Below are 21,276 nucleotides of genomic sequence, written 5' to 3'. Positions count from 1 at the left end.
AAAGCTGAAGGTTATAAAGTCAATGTACAAAAAAAAAATCAATACTAGTCCTATATATTAGGAGTGAACAATTAAAAATTGAAGTTAAAAACAAAAGTAATATAATTTACAATAGCATCAAGAAATATAAAATAATTAGGCATAAATTTAATAAAATATGAGCAAGACTTGTACTCTAAACACTGCAAAACACTACTAAGAAAAATTAAAGCAGGCTTAAATAGAGACACCATGTTCGTAGATCAGAAAACTCAATTCTGTTAAATTGTTAATTCTCCCCAATTCATCACTACTTGATCTCAAGACTTACTATAAAAGCTTTTTTGGGAGACTGGTTCAGGATGGCGGAGTAAAAGGACGTGCGCTCATTCCCTCTTGCGAGAGCACTGGAATCACAACTAACTGCTGAACAATCATCGTCAGGAAGACACTGGAACTCACCAAAAAACATACCCCACATCCAAAGACAAAGGAGAAGCCACAATGAGACGGTAGGAGGGGCGCAATCAATAAAATCAAATCCCATAACTGCTGGGTGACTCACAAACTGGAGAACACTTATACCACAGAATTCCACCCACTGGAGTAAAGGTTCTGAGCCCCACGTCAGGCTTCCCAACCTGGGGGTCCGGCAATGGGAGGAGGAATTCCTAGAGAATCAGACTTTGAAGGGTAGCGGGACTTGACTGCAGGACTTGGACAGGACTGGGGGAATCAGAGACTCCACTCATGGAGGGCACACACAAAGTGGTGTGTGCATCAGGACCCAGGGGAAGGAGCAGTGATCCCATAGGAGACTGAACCAGACTTATCTGCTAGTGTTGGAGGGTCTCCTGCAGAGGCGGGCGGCGGCTGTGGCTCACCGTGAGGACAAGGACACTGGTAGCAGAAGTTCTGGGAAGTACTCCTTGGCGTGAGCCCTCCCAGAGTCCGCCATTAGCCCCACCAAAGAGCCTGGGTAGGCTCCAGGGTTGGGTTGCCTCAGGCCAAACAACCAACAGGGAGGGAATCCAGCTCCACCCATCAGCAGACAAGCAGAATGAAGTTTTACTGAGCTCTGCCCAACAGAGTAACACCCAGTGCTACCCACAACCAGTCCCTCCTATCAGGACACTTGCACAAGCCTCACAGATAGTCTCATCCATCAGCAGACAAGCAGACTGAAGTTTTACTGAGCTCTTCCCAACAGAGCAACACCCAGCACTACTCACCACCAGTCGCTCCTATCAGGAAACTTGCACAACCCTCATAGATAGCCTCATCCACCAGCAGAAGCAAGAAGAACTACAACCCTGCAGCCTGTGGAACAAAAACCACAATCACAGAAGAACAGACAAGATGAAAGGGCAGAGGGCTATGAATCACATGAAGGAACAAGATAAAACCCCAGAAAAACAACTAAATGAAGTGGAGATAGGCAACCTTCCAGAAAAAGAATTCAGAATAATGATAGTGAAGATGATCAGGACCTCGGAAAAAGAATGGAGGCAAAGATCAAGAAGATGCAAGAAATGTTTATCAAAGACCTAGAAGAATTAAAGAACAAACACCTAGAAGAACTAAAGAACAAACAAACAGAGATGAACAATACAATAACCGAAATGAAAAATACACTAGAAGGAATCAATAGCAGAATAACTGAGGCAGAAGAACGGATAAGTGACCTGGAAAACAGGATGCTGGAATGCACTGCCATGGAACAGAATAAGAAAAAAGAATGAAAAAAAAGAAGACAGCCTAAGAGACTTCTGTGACAACATTAAACACAACAACATTTGCATTATAGGAGTCCCAGAAGGAGAAGAGAGAGAGAAAGGACCCGAGAAAATATCTGAAGAGATTATAGTCAAACACTTCCCTAACATGGGAAAGGAGAGAGCCACCCATGTCCAGGAAGCGCAGAGAGTCACAGGCAGGATAAACCCAAGGAGAAACACACTGAGACACATAGTAATCAAACTGGCAAAGGTTAAAGACAAACAAAAATTACTGAAAGCAAACAAGGGAAAAACGACAAATAACATACAAGGAAACTCCCATAAGGTTAACAGCTGACTTCTCAGCAGAAACTCTACAAGCCAGAAGGGAGTGGCATGATATATTTAAAGTGATGAAAGGGAAGAACCTACAACCAAGATTACTCTGCCTGGCAAGGGTCTCATTCAGATTTGACGGAGAAATCAAAAGCTTTACAGACAAGCAAAAGCTAAGAGAATTCAGCACCACCAAACCAGCACCACGAAACAACAAATGCTAAAGGAACTTCTCTAAGTGGAAAACACAAGAGAAGAAAAGGACCTACAAAAACAAACCCGTAACAATTAAGAAAATGGTAATAGGAACATATATATCTGTGATTACCTTAAACGTGAATGGATTTAAATGCTCCAACCAAAAGACACAGGCTTGCTGAATGGATACAAAAACAAGACTCATATATATGCTGTCTACAAGAGACCCACTTCAGACCTAGTGACACATTCAGACTGAAAGTGGGGGGAAGGAAAAAAATATTCCATGCAAATGGAAATCAAAAGAAAGCTGGAGTAGTTATACGCATATCAGATAAAATAGACTTTAAAATAAAGGCTATTACAAGAGACAAGGAAGGACACTACATAATGATGAAGGGATCAATCCAAGAAGAAGATATAACAATTATAAATATATATGCACCCAACATAGGAGCATCTCAATACATAAGGCAACTGCTAACTGCTATAAAAGAGGAAATCGACAGTAACACAATAACAGTGGGGGACTTCAACACCTCACTTACACCAATGGACAGATCATCCAAACAGAAAATTAATAAGGAAACACAAGCTTTAAATGACACAATAGACCAGATAGATTTAATTGATATTTATAGGACATTCCATCCAAAAACAGCAGATTACACTTTCTTCTCAAGTGCGCATGGAACATTCTCCAGGATAGGTCACATTTTGCGTCACAAATCAAGCCTCAGTAAATTTAAGAAAATTGAAATCATGTCAAGCATCTTTTCTGAACACAACACTATGAGATTAGAAATGAATTACAGGGAAAAAAACGTAAAAATCACAAACACACGGAGGCTAAACAATACGTTACTAAATAACCAAGAGATCACTGAAGAAATCAAAGAGGAAATCAAAAAATACCTAGAGACAAATGACAACAAAAACATGTCGTCCAAAACCTACGGGATGCAGCAAAAGCAGTTCTAAGAGGGAAGTTTATAGCTATACAAGCCTACCTCAAGAAACAAGAAAAATCTCAAATAAACAATCTAAACTTACACCTACAGGAACTAGAGAAAGAAGAACAAACAAAACCCAAAGTTAGCAGAAGGAAAGAAATCATAAAGATCAGAGCAGAAATAAATGAAATAGAAACCAAGAAAACAATAGCAAAGATCAATAAAACTAAAAGCTGGTTCTTTGAGAAGATAAACAAAATTGATAAACCATTAGCCAGACTCATCAAGAAAAAGAGGGAGAGGACTCAAATCCATAAAATTAGAAATGAAAAAGGAGAAGTTACAACAGACACCTCAGAAATACAAAGCATCCTAAGAGACTACTACAAGCAACTCTATGCCAATAAAATGGACAACCTGGAAGAAATGGACAAATTCTTAGAAAGTTATAACCTTCCAAGACTGAACCAGGAAGAAATAGAAAATATGAACAGACCAATCACACATAATGAAATTGAAACTGTGATTAAAAATCCTCCAACAAACGGAAGTCCAGGACCAGATGGCTTCACAGGTGAATTCTATCAAACACTCAGAGAAGAGCTAACACCCATCCCTCTCAAACTCTTCCAAAAAAGTGCAGAGGAAGGAACACTCCCAAACTCATTCTATGAGGCCACCATCACCCTGCTACCAAAACCAGACAAAGACACTACAAAAAAAGAAAATTAGAGACCAATATCTCTGATGAATATAGATGCAAAAATCCTCAACAAAATACTAGCAAACAGAATCCAACAACACATTAAAAGGATCATACACCATGATCACGTGGGATTTATCCCAGGGATGCAAGGATTCGTCAATATATGCAAATCAATCAACGTGATACACCATATTAATAAATTGAAGAGTAAAAACCATAAGATCATCTCAATAGATGCAGAAAAAGCTTTTGACAAAATTCAACACCCATTTATGATAAAAACTCTCCAGAAAGTGGGCATAGAGGGAACGTACCTCAACATAATGAAGGCCATACACGACAAACCCAAAACAAACCTCATTCTCAATGGTGAAAAACTGAAAGCATTTCTTCTAAGATCAGGAACAAGACAAGGATGTCCACTCTCACCACTATTATTCAACATAGTTTTGGAAGTCCTAGCCACAGCAATCAGAGAAGAAAAATAAATAAAAGGAATACAAATTGGAAATGAAGAAGTAAAACTGTCACTGTTTGCAGATGACGTGATACTAAAGACAGAGAATCCTAAAGATGCCACCAGAAAACTACGAGAGCTAATCAGTGAATCTGGTAAAGTTGCAGGATACAAAGTTAATGCACAGAAATCTCTTGCATTCTTATAAACTAATGATGAAAAATCTGAAAGAGAAATTAAGGAAACACTCCCATTTACCACTGCAACAAAAAGAATAAAATACCTGGGAATAAACCTACCTAGGGAGACAAAAGACTCTTATATGTAGAAAACTGTAAGACACTGATGAAAGAAATTAAAGATGATATAAACAGATGGAGAGATATACCATGTTCTTGGATTGGAAGAATCAACATTGTGAAAATGATTATACTACCCAAAGCAACCTACAGATTCAACGCAATCCCTATCAAATCACCAAAGGCATTTTTTACGGAACCAGAACAAAAAATCTTGAAATTTGTATGGAGACACAAAAGACCCTGAAGAGCCAAAGCAGTCTTGAGGGAAAAAAACAGAGCTGGAGGAATCAGACTCCCTGACTTCAGACTATACTACAAAGCTACAGTAATCAAGACAATATGGTACTGGCACAAAAACAGAAACACAGATCAATGGAACAGGATAGAAATCACAGAGATCCACCCACACACCTATGGTCAACTAATCTATGACAAAGGAGGCAAGGATATACAATGGAGAAAAGACAGTCTCTTCAATAACTGGTGCTGGGAATACTGGACAGCTATATGTAAAAGAATGAAATTAGAACACTCCCTAATACCATACACAAAAATAAACTGAAAATGGATTAGAAACATAAATGTAAGACCAGACACTATAAAACTCTTCGAGGAAAACATAGGAAGAACACTCTTTGACATAAATCACAGCAAGATCTGTTTTGATCCACCTCCTAGAGTAATGGAAATAAACAAAAATAAACAAATGCGACCTAATGAAACTTAAAAGCTTTTGCAAAGCAAAGGAAACTACAAACAAAACGAAAAGACAACCCTCAGAAATGGCAGAAAATACCTGCAAACGAATCAACAAAGGATTAATCTCCGAAATATATAAACAGCTCATGCAGCTCAATATTAAAAAAACAAACAACCCAATCCAAAAATGGGCAGAAGACCTAAATAGATATTTCTCCAAAGAAGACATACAGATGGCCAAGAAGCACATGAAAAGCTGCTCAACATCACTAATTACTAGAGAAATGCAAATGAAAACTACAATGAGGTATCACCTCACGCCAGTCAGAATGGGCATCAGCAGAAAATCTACAAACAACGAATGCTGGAGAGGGTGTGGAGAAAAGGGAACCCTCTTGCACTGTTGGTGGGAATGTAAATGGATACAGCCACTATGGAGAACAATATGGAGGTTCCTTAAAAAACTGAAAATAGAATTACCATATGACCCAGCAATCCCACTACTGGGCATATACCCAGAGAAAACTGTAACTCAAAAAGACACATGCACCCCAATGTTCATTGCAGCACTATTTACAATAGCCAGGTCATGGAAGCAAACTAAATGCCCATCGACAGATGAATGGATAAAGAAGATGTGGTACACATATACAATGGAATTACTCAGCCATAAAAAGGAACGAAATTGGGTCACCTGTAGAGACGTGGATGGATCTAGAAACTGTCATATAGGAAGTAAGTCAGAAAGAGAAAAACAAATATCGTATCTTAATGCGTATATGGGGAACCCAGAAAAATAGTACAGATGAACCAGTTTGCAGGGCAGAAATTGAGACACAGATGTAGAGAACAAACGTATGGACACCAAGGGGGGAAAGCGGTGGGGGTGGTGGTGGGATGAATTGGGAGATTGGGAATGACATGTATACACTGATGTGTATAAAATGGATAACTAATAAGAACCTGCTGTATAAAAAAATTTAAAAAAAAAAAGTACTTTTAGAAGTTTGGATAATTTCCCAAAATGTAGAGATAGTGAAGGTTTTAGTTCAGTGAAGTATTTGTTTTTGTATTGTTAATAGCTTTAGCTTTTGGAATGCTAAAATTAAAAAATTTTAAACTCAAAAAACAAAACAAAACAAAAACAAAAACAAACAGATTAAATAAAATCCATACCCCCCCCCAAAAAAAAGAAGAAAAAAGAAAAGCTATATTGTGGCTTCCCTGGTGGTGAGGTGGTTAAGAATCCGCCTGCCAATGCAGGGGACACGGGTTCAAGCCCTGGTCCGGCACGATCCCACTAAGCTCACGCGCCACCACTACTGAGCCTGCGCTCTAGAGCCTGCGAGCCACAACTACTGAGCCTGCATGCCACAACTACTGAAGCCCGCGTGCCTAGAGCCCGTGTTCCGCAACAAAGAGAAGCCACCACAAGGAGAAGCCCGTGTACCACAACAAAGAGTAGCCCCTGCTCGCTGCAACTAGAGAAAGCCCACGCACAGCAACGAAGACCCAACGCAGCCAAAAATCAATCAATTTTTTTTTAAAAAAGGCTATATTAATAAAGCCAGTTTGGTACTGGTATAAAGACAGGCATACAGATCGAAAGAACAAGAGAGAATCCACAAATAGACCTTCACAGATATGACCTATTCATGTTTGACAAAGATGTCTAGGTATTCCAATGAGGAAAGAATAGGTTTTTAACAAATGATGTTGCAAAAATTGGGTGTTCATGTGAAAACAAACAAATAAATCTCCCTCAAATCTCAAACTTTATATTGTCTATAAAAAGGAGCTCAAAATATATCTAAATGTTAAACTTAAAACAACAAAACTTCTAGAAGAAAACAGGGGAATGTTTTTTGTGACACTGGGTTAGGCAAAGATTTCCTAGCATGCATTAAAAAAGCATGAAAAAAAACTTGTAAATTTGACTACATCAAAATTCTTTTAAAGTCTTGCTCCTCAAAAGGCATTGTTAGGAAAATGAAAAGGCAAGCCACAGACTGGGAGAAAATATTTACAAAACATCTATCTTCTAAAGGACTGGTAATTAGAATATTAAAATACACATAACAACAACAACAACAAAACCTCTTACAATGCCATAAGACAAACAACATGCTTTTTCAAATAGGCAAAAGATTTGACTAAACATTTCATCAAAGAAGATGTATGAATGGCAAATAAACACAGGAGAAGAGGCTGAACACCGTTAATCATCAGGGAAAAGAAAATTAAAACCACAAGGAAATAACAGTCTACAGCCATTCAAATGGTTAAAATTAAAAACTGGTAATTCCAAGTGTTGCCAAAGATGGAGCAACTGAAACACTGGTAACATTGCTGGGAGAATGCAAAATAGTAAGTCACTTCAGAAAGCAGTTTAGCAGTTTCTTATAAAGTCAAACATATATTTATAGACAACATAGCAATCAATCCCACTGTGGTATTTACTCCCCCCAAAATCAAAATATACCTTTACACAAAGACTTTTACTGGAATTTCATAGCAGCTGAATTCATGATAACCCCAAACTGAAAACAGCCCAGACTGTCATCAATGGGTAAATGGATAAACAAATTGTGATACAGCATTCAATGCAATAGACTCAGAAACAGAAGGAATGAACTACTGATACAAACAACATGGACAAATCTCAGGATCACTATGTTAAATTAAAAGAAAAAAGCCAGACAAAAAGACTACCTACTGTATGGTTCCATTTATATAATACCTTAGAAAAGGCGAAATTAATACAAGAAAGCGTATTAGTGATCAACAGGGACTGCAGGAAGAGGCTGACTGCAAGGGGACGGGAGGGAACTGCAGGGGTGATGGAAACGTTCCTATCACGACTGTGGCAGTGATGACACAATTCAAACAGTTGTCAAAACTCATCAAACTGTGAATTTAAATTGGTGAGTTTTATTGTATATAAATTATATCACAATAAAGGTGAAAAAATGTATCCCCAAAAGAGAAGTATAATATTATATTTTAGTTTTTACCACTCCCAAACACCTTAACATTATAATCCTCTAGTTTCATTAACACTGAAACAGTCAGTGGATTCTAAACAATATAAGTAGGAGTATCTAAACAAATTACTAAGTAGTTGAATATTTATAATGCTCAAAGATGATTTTACTTAACGGTTTCTACAATATCATGTGTACCTACTGGTAAATTTCGGATCTTTGGTGAGAAGATACTAAACTATATTGGTGAGAGGGACCAACAGTTTTACTAAGTATGCTACGTGGGATAAGGTAGAAAGCTATGGGACATTCTGTCAAATTACAACTGTTTGACAAAGAAGAAATGCAAGGAATTAAGCTGCTTGCAAATAACCATGAAACAAAACAAATCATTCGCTCCTTTCAGCTCTTTCACCATTAGAGAGGAGAGGAGGTGGGGACCAGGGGCCATCAATGTTTCAATTCCTGGTGTGCTACAAAATGATGCCAAAAATTTGAAAGTGATGTTGAATGGAAAAGAATCTCCAGCAGGTTCCCTGGGATTATGCATAATATCCCCTTTCAAAATGCAATTTGAATGTGCCTAAGGAAGAAACCTCAAATTCAGTAATGTTAACAAACCCTATCCACATCTTTCAAAGAATCGAAGCAGCAAATTTTCTTTAAAAAAATCTTCCATTTAGAGAAGGATTTTCTTACTGTGAACTGCATCTCATTTGAAATGAGCCAAAGTTCACGTCCAGTGAAGTTTCTCTGTTAACAGGAAAAGCAAGAGTCCAGAATTGCTGTACTTTTGCTCCATGAATACAGCAACAAATTTAAGTAGGTAACAGAAATAAAAAAGCAGATCCTTTAAACAGCGAAGAATGCCAAGCCGCTCTGAATTATCACGACATTGCTCTCTCCCCTTCCATGACCTTCAACACCTCTTCAGTCAACATTTTAGGAAACTTTGTTAAAATTCTTTATCTGAGAATGTTTTTCATCACCTTTTCACACATCATTCCATAGCCAATAAGTAAACCGAACGTTCTTGCCTTCAATATTTGAGGGACTAATACTTTACACTTTTCATGTAATTTTAGGCATTTGCGTGTTACAGAAAGTGAGTTATACATTTTGCAAAATAACATATAATGTAAATAATCCATAAATATTTATTTAAAATAATGTATTATTTAACAAAAATAAAAATATTTAAGAGTATTACTTAAAATAATATATAATAAATACTGAAAGAAATTAAAATTAAATCAAACCTCTAACTAAATACACTAATTTCTGAATAACAATGATGAGAACATATTAGTGATGGGAGGCAATTCCCCATGGGTCTCCCCTTTTTCTGCATGTCTTGTAAGCAAAGGACACTGACTGTCCTTTTGTTCTAGACTATCTTTTCAAGAATGTCTATGTATCAAACAGCCTTGGAAGATAGAGATATTGCTTCTTTCTGAAGCAAAGGGCAGATGTGTTGAATCAGAGCAAAGGTCAGGTAGGCTTACTGCCCAATGTAAAAATTCAGGTTTCCTAAGGTTGGGGTTCCTCAGCTGCGACAGAGCATCTACCTGGGCCCCTCCGTATTGCCCCCGTGAGACTAGGGAAGCAAGAAGAACCAACGAGAAGCTGATGCTCATGGTGCTTTTTGAACGATGAGTAATAAATTCATCTGTCTCTGACCCAGGAGTTCCGTGACGTCAGCCAGCAGCCATGAAACTGTCAGGCTAACTTGGTACCTTACAAGCAGGGTAAAATCTCAGACCCATCACATTTTGACAAATTAGTCTATATTAAACAGTATTAAAACATTTAAACACAGTGGCCGCCAAAAATCTCTCGATATGATCACACCTATGTGGTGAAAAACTCTAATCTGATTCAATTTTTCACTGAGTGGTTATTCTTGAATTATCATAAAGAGACAACTAATATCCATTTTAATTTTTCCATAGCTTCCTGAATTTTCTTTAATGACTGTGTTACTTTAAAATTTTTACTTTTATAAACTTGGATAGTACAGAGTTCTCATACACAGGGTCTCACCAGTTTCTTCAATGTTACATAATCACAGTACATTTGTCAATACTAAGAAACCAACACTGGTACACTACTATTAATTAAATTACAGACTTTGGATTTCATTCATTTTTCTAATAATCTTCTCTACTGTTCCAGGATCCAATCCAGGATACCACATTGCATTTTGTGTGTGTATGTGTGTGTGTAATTTTGCATTTTAAGACCTTTATTGAAATGTAATTCATATACTCTAAAACTCACCCATTTAACAGAGCTGTGTAACCATCACCACTAACTAATTTTAGAATATTTTCATGGCACCAAAAAGAAACTCTGAGTAGTAGTCACACACCCCCACCCACCCCCAAACCCAGTTCTAGGCAATCAGTAATCTACTTTCTGTCTCTATGGATTTGCCTACTCTGGACATTTCATATAAATGGAATTGTACATTATGAGGTCTTTGGTGACTGGCTTCTTTCACTTAGCAAGAGGCTTTCAAGGTTCATCTGTGTCTTAGCATGTATCAGTACTTAATCTTACTGCCAAATAATGTTCCACTGTATAGATATGCCCACATTTTATTTATTTATTCTTCAGCTGATGGACATTTGGGCTGTTTTCGCTTGCTGGCTGTTATGAATAATCCTGTTATGAATATCCATATACAAGTTTTTGGTGGACGTGTTTCATTGCTCTTGGGTATACATCTAGGAGTAGAACTGCTGTGTCATATGATAACTTTATGTTTAAAATTTTGAGGAACTGCCAGACTTTTCCAGAGTGGCTGCACCATTTGACATTCCCACTAGCAACGTATGAGTGTTCTAATTTCTCCACACCCTTGCCAATACTTGTTACTGTTCTTGTCTGTGTTTTGGTTGTAGCCAAACTAGCAGGTATGAATGGTACATCATAGGAGTATATGAGATATACTTCCAACCTTCCATTCTTTTAAAATGGAAAGTATTTTTTAATCTATTGGTTACTTTCTAGGAAAGGAAGATTCTATAAAGACACAATGCTAAGCACCCTCAGATTTGTTTCCTTCCTTCTTTTATTAAAAAAAAAAAATACTAAATAGGGACTTCCCTGGCAGTCCAGTGGTTAAGACTTCGCCTTCCAATGCAGGGGATGCGGGTTAGATCCCTGGTCCATGAGTTAAGATACCACATGCCTTGTGGCCAAAAAAAACCAAAACATAAAACAGAAGCAATATTGTAACAAATTCAACAAAGACTTAAAAAAAAAAAAAAGTACTAAAACCTTCTGTGTATCAAAACATTGTGTCAAGCCTTAAAAGCAGAAGTAGTAAAAGAACTGAGTCCTCAAAGAACTCATAGTTTATGTGAGAGAGACATGGAAATGTTAAGTAAATAAGCATTCCATAGCGTTTTGCACACATCAGGCACTGAAATGTGTGCTGACTTGGACAAGGTGTGCTGTGACCAACAGAAATGGGAATTAGAGTGAATGGGATACTCTAACGACAAACCGTACTTGAAATGGTTTATACATTTCTGCCCAGGTCACAAATGTGACATACAGAGACACTGGGCCAGAATAACAACTCTTCTCTTTCACTTCATACAAGGCATTGCACAATACAGAGGGGGGAGGTCAGAGTTTGCCACGCCCTTGTAGAAGCAGAAGAATTCAGAGAGATAAGAGTTTCACAGAAGTTAAGGAAGCAGAGGGCTTGAAAAGAGAAGGTAGGTCCACAGTGCCAACTGCTGCTGAGAAGTCAAAACTGATAAATTTTTGAAAGGAAGTTACTGAATTGGGCAACTGTGAGGTTTGTGGTGAGTTTGGAAAGAACAGTTTTAACAAGACAGGTGATACCAGAATTAAAACTGTAAAACATCTCATTATATTTCTAAATTCATGGTACTTAAAAAAGTTTGCAAAGTATTGTCACCTAGATTTGACCTTTTTCCTGTCCCACAAGGAGGCACACTACCATTTTCGAGAAGAGGCCACACACTCAGTGCAGCTAGATTTGGGGATGGTATAGCTTTGTGTGTGAACTATACTGTACTGGTAACTTTATCTGCTCCAAAAACTGTAAGCTTCTTGAGAACTGAATCCCATCTTTTATTCCACGGATCTCCCAATGAGTAGATGGTAGATGCTTAGCGAATCATCTTTGAATTCCTTATTGTCAACGATTTTACAGAGAACTAAAAGTTGTGAGAACCTTTAGGATTATCACTCTGCCTCCCTTTACTAGCTCCATTAAAGGGGGATGGGGGCACATCCCCCTTTAATAAGAGACTCGAAGGAGGTAACACAGCACTTAGAGACAGAGTGAGGACCCAGTTTTCCTCACTTCCAGTCCAGCGCTCTTTCCCCACCCCTGCAAATGTCTCTTCTTATTCTTAACTTTGTCTCAGAATTCAAATTTTGTTTAAACAATTTTTAATAGCAATATGAAATTGGGTAAGTCTGGCAAAGTGCATTTAACATCTCTGGAGAAGATTTGTTGGAAAACAGAGTCAATGTTTAATTTAGACCAAAATATTTAGAAAATAAAGTATTATCATAATGCAACAACTAAAATGTGTAACTGTGGGTGCCGATATTCTGAACATTGAAATGCTGCAATTGAAAGAAATGTTTTTTGTTTGTTTGGGCTTTGTCTATTTCAAGGAGCCTGCATTTTCAATCACTAACAGTTAATTACCAATGATGTGCTGAGAATGATGTGTCTCTAAGTACACAAAAAACTTCAGGAAATCTGGCAACGATGCCGTTCCAGTCGGTTCCTTCTTCGGAATTAGGACTCACTCACAAACACTGAAAGTAAAACCTATACGGAAAATTAGTAAATTTCAGGTAAATCAAAGACTTCCTCACCAGGAAAGGATGGGGAAATCTAGCATAACAAGTCTTCCTAGAACTATCTTGCTGATTCATGCACACGTTGGCCAGTCGGCTTTTGGGGAGTACTGTACCCACTTTAGGCAAGGAACAGTGTCAAGGTAGAGCAATAGAAAGACGAATCATGATCCTGATGACAACTGGCACAATAGGTCCCACAGTTTTAAAGTATGAGGGACCTCTCTGTTCATTTAAAATGTCAAGGGTTACGTCTGCCTCCACATCCCAGGATGACACACGTATAACCATACGGGTCTAAGGATTATCAGACCCCATGAAATAACTCCACAAACTGGGGACTACAGGTTGGGAAACAGACTAGTTTGTGAAATACAATAGGTAGACTAGTACCTGAAACCCAGAGAGGTAAGGAAGTCTCTAGTATAAAAAAAGATAATTTCTGGCTCAGAGATTTGGGAAAAGCTTATTAACAAAGCTGGTGGTATATGAGGTAAGTCCTACAGGGGGGGAGGTGTGCTTAAAAGAGAGAGATGGTAAGGCAGGGCACTCCAGCCACGTGACAAAGAGGATGAGCAAACAGTCAGGACACTTCAGAGCTGGAGTGCACAGCCTTTGGTGGCACAGACTCCTTCAAGAATCTGAGGGAAGCCATGGACCCCTTCCCAGAAACACACATGTATGTGTCCAGTCAGTGGTTCTGGAGCACAGCTTTACAACTCAGAGCAGAGACTTTTCCTTAGATGTTTTTGAGGAGCACAAAAAGCCCAAGAGTGTCCAGAAGTATAAACTGAGGAAAGAAGAATAACGGGAGATATGGCTTTGTTCTCTACCAGGGTGGACCCCTCTCCCCAATTATATAAGCAAGGGAGTGAAAAAAAAAATCAGTATTATACTAGGAAAACAACTGTAGAAATGTACAGATAAAATGGGACAGTGGGGAGGAAAGAAGCAGCACGGGACATCCAGGACACACAAGACCAGTCAGGAGGGGCCCAGACTGCTCTGGTCTGGAGACAGCGTGTGCCTGGACTGGGCACATGGCCTTTGGAGCACAGAAGCAGCAGCAGGTCAGCAAGCTGGTACAAAGGGCAGAACCCACAGAAATGCGAGAGAAAGAGGAACCAAAAATCCACAATTTAACAGACTTAGGAAATCCAGAGGAGATGACGATGGTGCCTTCTATTTGACTGTGTTGAGTTTTAAGTGTTAAGATGTCTTCCAAACGGTTAAACAAAGTTATGGCTATTGAGAGAAAGGCTGGAACTGGCTTCATCTGTTCTTGAGCAAAAGGTGAAAAGAATGTGTAAGAGAGTAGAGGCAGAACACACCAAGAGAAAAGACACACTGAAGGCAGCAGGCATGTTAGATAACACACATCTACAGATGAAGTAGCTTGGAAAGCTGGCTTCTTACAAACATAAACAGCATAAAATTGAGTGTGGATTAACAAAATGCAAATAAATCAAAACCACAGTGAGATACCACATCACACCCGTCTTAGGATGGCTGTTATTAAACACACACAAACACACATACACACACCACCGCCAACAACCACCACCTCCAGAAAATAACCAGTGTTGGTGAGAATGCAGAGAAACTGAAACCTTTGTGCATGTAAACTCTTGAGAATGTAAAATGGCAGTCACTGTATAAAACAGTAAGGGGGTTCCTCCAAAACTTAAACAGAACTACCTTATGATCCAGCAATTCCATTTCTGGGTACACACCCAAAAGAATTGAAAGCAGGGACTCAAACAGATATTTGTATACCAACGTTCACAGCAGCAATATTCACAATAGACAAAAGGGGAAAACAACTCAAATGGCCATCAACAGATGAATGGATAAACGAAAGGTAGTATATACATGCAATGGAATGTTATTCAGCCTTAAAATAAGGAGAGAATTCTGACACATGCTACAACATGGATAAACCCTGAAGACCTTATGCTAAGTGAAATAAGCCAGTCACAAAAAGGACAAATACTGTATGATTCCACTTATATAAGATACCTAGAGTTGTCAAATTCACAGAGCCAAAAAACAGAATAGTGGTTGCCAGGGACTGGGGGAAGGGGGAAATGAAGAGTTATTGTTTAACAGGTACAGAGTTTCAGTTCGCAAAGATGAAAAAGTTCTGAAGATGGACCATGGTAATATAATAGCTGCACAACAATGTGAATGTACTTAATGCCACTGAACTGTACACTTAAATGTGGTAAATTTTATGTTATGTATATTTTCCTGACCAAAAAAAAAAGGGAGTGTGCAGCAGTTAGAGAGAAGCGAGCTTGTTTAGAGAAAAGAAGCCGGGCAGCCCACAGTCAGGAGCATTGGTAATCTGGGCCAGATGCTACCAATCATGGTCAATGCCATTAACCAGAAGACAAACTCCTTATGCACGGAGTGTGGAAAGAATGTCAAAACATGTATCAGCGTTTTCAACCACATCCTGTATACAGTAATAGCAACACCAAGCAGATCATATTCATGTGTGAAAAATACTGTGCTTACTATATATATAAGTAAGCTGTTTAAGATATAAACTGGATTACAAAACATCTCTCCCTCTTTCTGCCCGGTTTCAGAATCACTGATGTGACAGATAAATTTACCCTGGTCTTGGGTCTGTTTTTCAACAACTCCCCTGTTTGTCACTCAAACAATGAGACAACTTAAAGGCCACACACACTACGTGGCTCCACTTGAAACATTTTCAGAGTGCCTGCTATGGGCCAGGGAAAATGCCAGGCCCTGATCATATACATGATAACACACCTCTTCTCATGTTAGTCTCTTTTGCAAAAGGTGACTTCTAAGACTCAGGTTCCTACATTACTGGATGACAACCTGGTTCTCTGTACTATCGACACTCTTCTTAGCCAGCTCTGAGACTAGGCTTGGAAGAAGATTCTGATCGCTAGCAGAATTAGGAGACAGACTAGAAAGAAACAGCAGTGTTGAGATTGCTAATAATTTGAGCTTAAGAGAAAAACAAAGATAATGATTAATAATAAGTCCCTTTAATCCAGGTTTTGCCCTATGGAATCTTTGAATTATTAGCAAAATACAGGATTGGCAACTGATTATGAATGGGTAGGAGAGGAAACAGTTCAAAATGATTCTGAAATTTTGTTTAGCAAGTAGTTGGAAATGAGGAAAACAGAGATTTTGCCATTAAATATCCACATCTTTTGGAAGAATAAGTTACCAAAAACCACTTTCTGGCTCTGACTCCATTTATGATTCTTTAGCTAAAACACGAACTTGGTTCCTTTGTCCATGTTACATCTCCATGACCACCAGACCATGGACACTACAAGTATTGAACACCCAAAGTCCTGGTGAGTTATAGTGCACATGGAACACGGGATATGAGAAGTTAATTCAAAAGAAATGTCGACCCATCCTGGTAATTTTTCATTCCTGTCACGAAGCCTGGGATCCCTTGTGATTATCTAAACCACACCTAAGTTGCGTTCCCATCAGTCTGAAAATAGAGTTGTACATATTTTCAGTGGAGAGAGAACTCTTTTGCTTTTTGGCAGTGTTTCTGCTACTGTTTATATCTGAACATCCTAATAATACAGCTCATGGCTACACCCAGCCTTCCCAGCCATTGCCTGTATTTACTTCCTCTGCAACTGTCTCAGGAGATCTAGCCAGAGCTACAAGGCTGAACAAAAGGAAGCAAAAACCCCTCCATCCGGACATGGAAGCCAACACTTGAGTCAAAGTCTTTTCAGGGAATCTGAGTGTAACTGAGCAGACAGGCATAGTTGTCTTCAATCCTTAGCCTCCTTATGTCTTTTGTCTGAAGCAGCATGGAAGTGTCTTAAAACAAGTAAACTTTTTAAAGGATGTGTATTTCTCTGGAAAATGACACTGGAGTTAAAGACAAACTACTCCTTCTGCGCTTTCACTAATGAGCTCAGGTGGCCTGCCCAAACATCAAGGATGGGGAGGGGGTCATCCTCCTCTGTGAACATTTTTATTCAATGCACGCAAAACATGGTTGCAAATCTTTTAACCATTCATCTGATGCTCTGAATTACTAGTGACAAAGTAAGCTCTCAATAAATCATCCCTAACATGAAAAATCATGTTATTATTAGTAGGCAATGTTTTTCCAGGTACCCAAAGTAATAAAACTAGTAAAACAGAAATGGTCCCTGGACTAAAATCAGTTTAAGTCAGCAGTTAATCCTAGATTCCGACTCCCCTCTTTCTGCTATGCTAGTTTTGCAGTAAGTTCCTGACACTTGGTAACCTCTTGTGTTAGGAGTGGTCTCTTACTCAATGCGCTCATGAGTTAGCTACTGAACCGCGTCAGACAAAGGGTCCTATCATTCACCAACTTGTGAGGTCAACACTAGCTTTTTGAAGGATGCTGAGGAAAATGGGCATGTTGATACCAAAGGGCCTCTGCCAACAATTAAAATTCTTCCTTATCCCATTCTGTGCACATGATTCATAGTTACCAACCACTTATCAATCATAAGAGCCAGAAGGCATATATGCACTGGGGGAGACGGGTAACCAATATGGTGAGGAAGAGAAGTGTGTATGCATGTACTGGGCTGGGGGATGGCAGCATGGGTGACCAAAGGATACTATCAACCTACACCTTATTATTTAGAAAAAAATTCAGAAAGGAGGCAAGATTTCAGAGGATGCTGGGGGCTGATGATGGGAAGCAAGAGCTGATCTGAGGATAAAGACCAGTGTGCCCAGCCTTAAGGAAATCCTAAGAGATGGCTTTGATGCAGAAAAGCTACCATGAAACTAACTGTACAGAACTGACAAAGGGAACAGATCAGAATGCGGAATAAGCCCAAGAAAGTATGGGTATATAAAAGAGGATCAGAATCTTCAAGTTAATCTACAGTGAATTATTCAGATGCCAATGGGAGGGACTGGAGTTGTAAATGTGTGATACCAAAGGGATAGGCTCACAATCTAAATTTTGTGATAACTGTCATAATTCATCTCTCTGTTCTTACCCCAATCTCATCAGTACATTAAGTATAGTTTGCATAACATGAACAGATATTAAAAGATTAACTCATTCAATTAACAAAACTTACTGAGCATTTAGTACGAATGAGGGACACTGTTTAGATATAGTGAGTAGATGAAAAAATTACAAACTCCTTACTATAAAATAAAGCAATCTTCCACAGAAAAGGAGTGAGAAAATATACATGATCACTTGAGAACTGAAGTGGCATATACACCCAATATAATTATTTTTTAAAAAAAAACACTGATTAAAGACACAAATTCAAAATGGAAGATAATTGGAGACCACTTCTGAATGATTAAAAATCATTCCAAAAATTGTGTGGCAAAATGAATTTAGATGAGATCATGCACCTGTCCAAAGTGTTGTAGAACGAATTCCCGCACCGGGAAAAAAAGTGCTTGCGGTGACTTCTAAGACTTCTTCCAATAGAAAAAGTTTAAGATTTTTAAAAATACATATATATATATAAATAAAAATTGATATACATATTCATGTAATAAGAGGAATTGGCCGACTCAAAGAGGAGACCTAGGGTAGCAAGAAAAAACAAGAACTTTGAAAACAATCAGATCTGGGGTTGTATCCTATTACCTACTATGTGTGAGCTGTGAGAACTTTGGAAAATTACTGACTATCCGAATCTGTTTTTCCATATGTAAAATGAGACAAATACTAGGAATGATGTAAAAATTAAATGCCTGTATCTCATACCCATTTCATCATGCCTGGACCACCATAATGGCAGCCTAAGTGACTCCCACATGCCGGAATGATCTTCTAAAAAAATAGAGAAGTAACATATCTAAGCAAAGCAAACTCCTCACCATGGCTGTCAAGGCCCAGCCCTTCCAGGGCCCGCTTATGACTCCACCCCGCTTGCTCAGTATTTTCTCATCACAATGGCCCTGCCCATTCTTCCCTACCTCAGGGCCTCTGTATCTGCCGTTCCTTCTTTCTGGAATGCCTTCCCTTGGTATAGCTCCAGCATCTCTTTATCCTCTGGAGAACAGTTTTTTAAATGTCAGCACCTCAGAAAGATCTTCTCTCTGAAATACGATTCCCATTATTCCCACAGAGCACACTGGTTATTTCTATCAAATCACTAACAGTAATTTGTACTTTTTGTTTCTCTATTTACTGCCTGTCTTTAAGCAATACGAGGACTTTAAAGATCCGTGTGCCCCTTGGACCCATCGAACAGGTCATTAATATAGTTTTCATGTAGAGCTCTCAGTGATGTCACCTTCTCTGTCTCCAAAGCAAAGAATCAGCACCAAACTCACCCATCTCATTTCAAACTGGAAATAGCGTATTTTCAGGACTCTTGGTGTTTACTTATTTGTAATAAATGCCTACTTTCTGAGAAGTGAAGTTTCCTCTACTGAAAATCTTTCATTACGTAAGGGCCGTATGGTGCAAAAAAATAATACAAACACAGATACATCTAAAAAAAAAACCTAATTATGTCCTTTATTAGCTGTGGCCTTGTGGAAAAACATCACACCACTCAAGTCCTTTACGTTCCTCACCCCGGCTCAGGAGAATCCTCAATCTCTTCATATGAAGGGGCGGGGGAACCGTTGCTGCCCGACCAGTCGGTCTCAAACGAAATAACATACATAAAAGTGTTTTGTTAAAACTGCAAAACAGCATCTACGAGGCCAATAAGCCTGTGCTAATTCAGACCCATTCCTGAGGGCTTTCATGCCCCATGAGAGTGAAGAGTTCTGAACATTTTAGCACTATTTTAAATGTACCATACTCCTTGTGATACTCAGATTGAGATTTTCTATCCTCCCTCCCCTCTTTTCCTTCTTTCTTTTTTCCCCCAGACAGGTAAAATCATAAAGAGTCAAGCATATAAAGGTTCTAAAAACTAGGCTCTCCTAAACATGAGGACAAAAATTTTAAAACATGACTGTGATTTCACAGCGGAAATCACATTTCAGAGAAACTAAAATGAATAATATCTCGGATCAAGTTCAAAATGCCAAGTTGCCCACTGCTCTCAGCCTCGGCCTGGCATATCAAACCACCACCTGACAGCGATCATGGAGGGACAGACAGCACTCCCTCCACAGTCACAACTCCTCCACCTAGCCCCTCGTCCGGCGTGGTAGTGTCATTTCACTGACTTCTGTGTCTAGCCTTCTGAGCCGTTTCTTGGCCTCAATGGACCAATGAAAAGAATTAAGGAGTCTCAAGTAATACACTGAATTGATAAATCAGTACAAGAGCTCCACTATTTCCCTGACCAGGGCGATACATTACTACTTTGCCTGGACTCCCCTGGCTCCACACCTTCACAAGTTCAGGTACTGAGGTTCTCTTGGCAACTGTGAAGCACTTGCTTGGCTTCCAATTTCCCCTGCCTTTGCCAGAAAACTGCTAAACTTCCAAAAAGTGCTCCATGAGTCGTCCAACATTCCCAGACTCCCATCTTATGGCTGGAGGAGTCCTTACTAATTTTAGATTCAAGGATGCCTTCTGTGAGCAATCAGCCATCCAGAGTCTCCGCCCCCATCCTGCTTAGACACCCAGCATCACTAACGGGAGAAAACAAACAAATACAGCTATTAACATTCAAAGGCTAGACCTGAACAGCAGTCAAACCAAGCCAAAGGGGCCACTTTGCCACTTTAATAAATAGATGGACTGGAGATCCTTCCAAAGGAAATAAGTACTGTCTATCTTTCCCCTCAGAGCTGTGAGGAGAGACAGCAGAAACAACAGATAGAAAAGACTCAGGCAAAAGACAAAGAGACAGAGGCAGAAGGAGAGAGACTGACAGAGAAAGATACCCCTCCAGATGGGGGCCTGGGGTGGGGATGACAGGGACAGAGGGACACAGACATCTGAGGAAAGGGCAACTCTGAAGGTGAATTTCTCCATCTGTGATTTTCAAGAGTATGAGGTTCTCCTGAGCATAAGAATCCATTTTAAAGCAAGTCAAATGACACTGAAACAGTAAGTGGCTCAATGCTGATTCTGAAGTCCCCACTGTTTCTGTTCAGATATTCTGCTAAGAAACTTAAAATCACCAACCCAACCCAGC

General features: G+C 39.1%; 1 protein-coding gene across 14 annotated transcripts in view; it reads right to left on the bottom strand.

The window, feature by feature from the left end:
• The window catches only part of AKAP13 (A-kinase anchoring protein 13), a 342,407-nt gene that overhangs the window by 97,075 nt on the left and 224,056 nt on the right, over positions 1-21,276 (bottom strand). The gene's annotated exons all lie outside the window — the stretch shown is intronic.

The sequence above is a fragment of the Balaenoptera physalus genome (genome assembly GCF_965194825.1).
Source record: "Balaenoptera physalus genome assembly, chromosome: 2".
NCBI classification, from domain to species: domain Eukaryota; kingdom Metazoa; phylum Chordata; class Mammalia; order Artiodactyla; family Balaenopteridae; genus Balaenoptera; species Balaenoptera physalus.
Note: the sequence above shows the minus strand (reverse complement) of the source record. Positions and strands in the feature narration are given on the sequence as shown.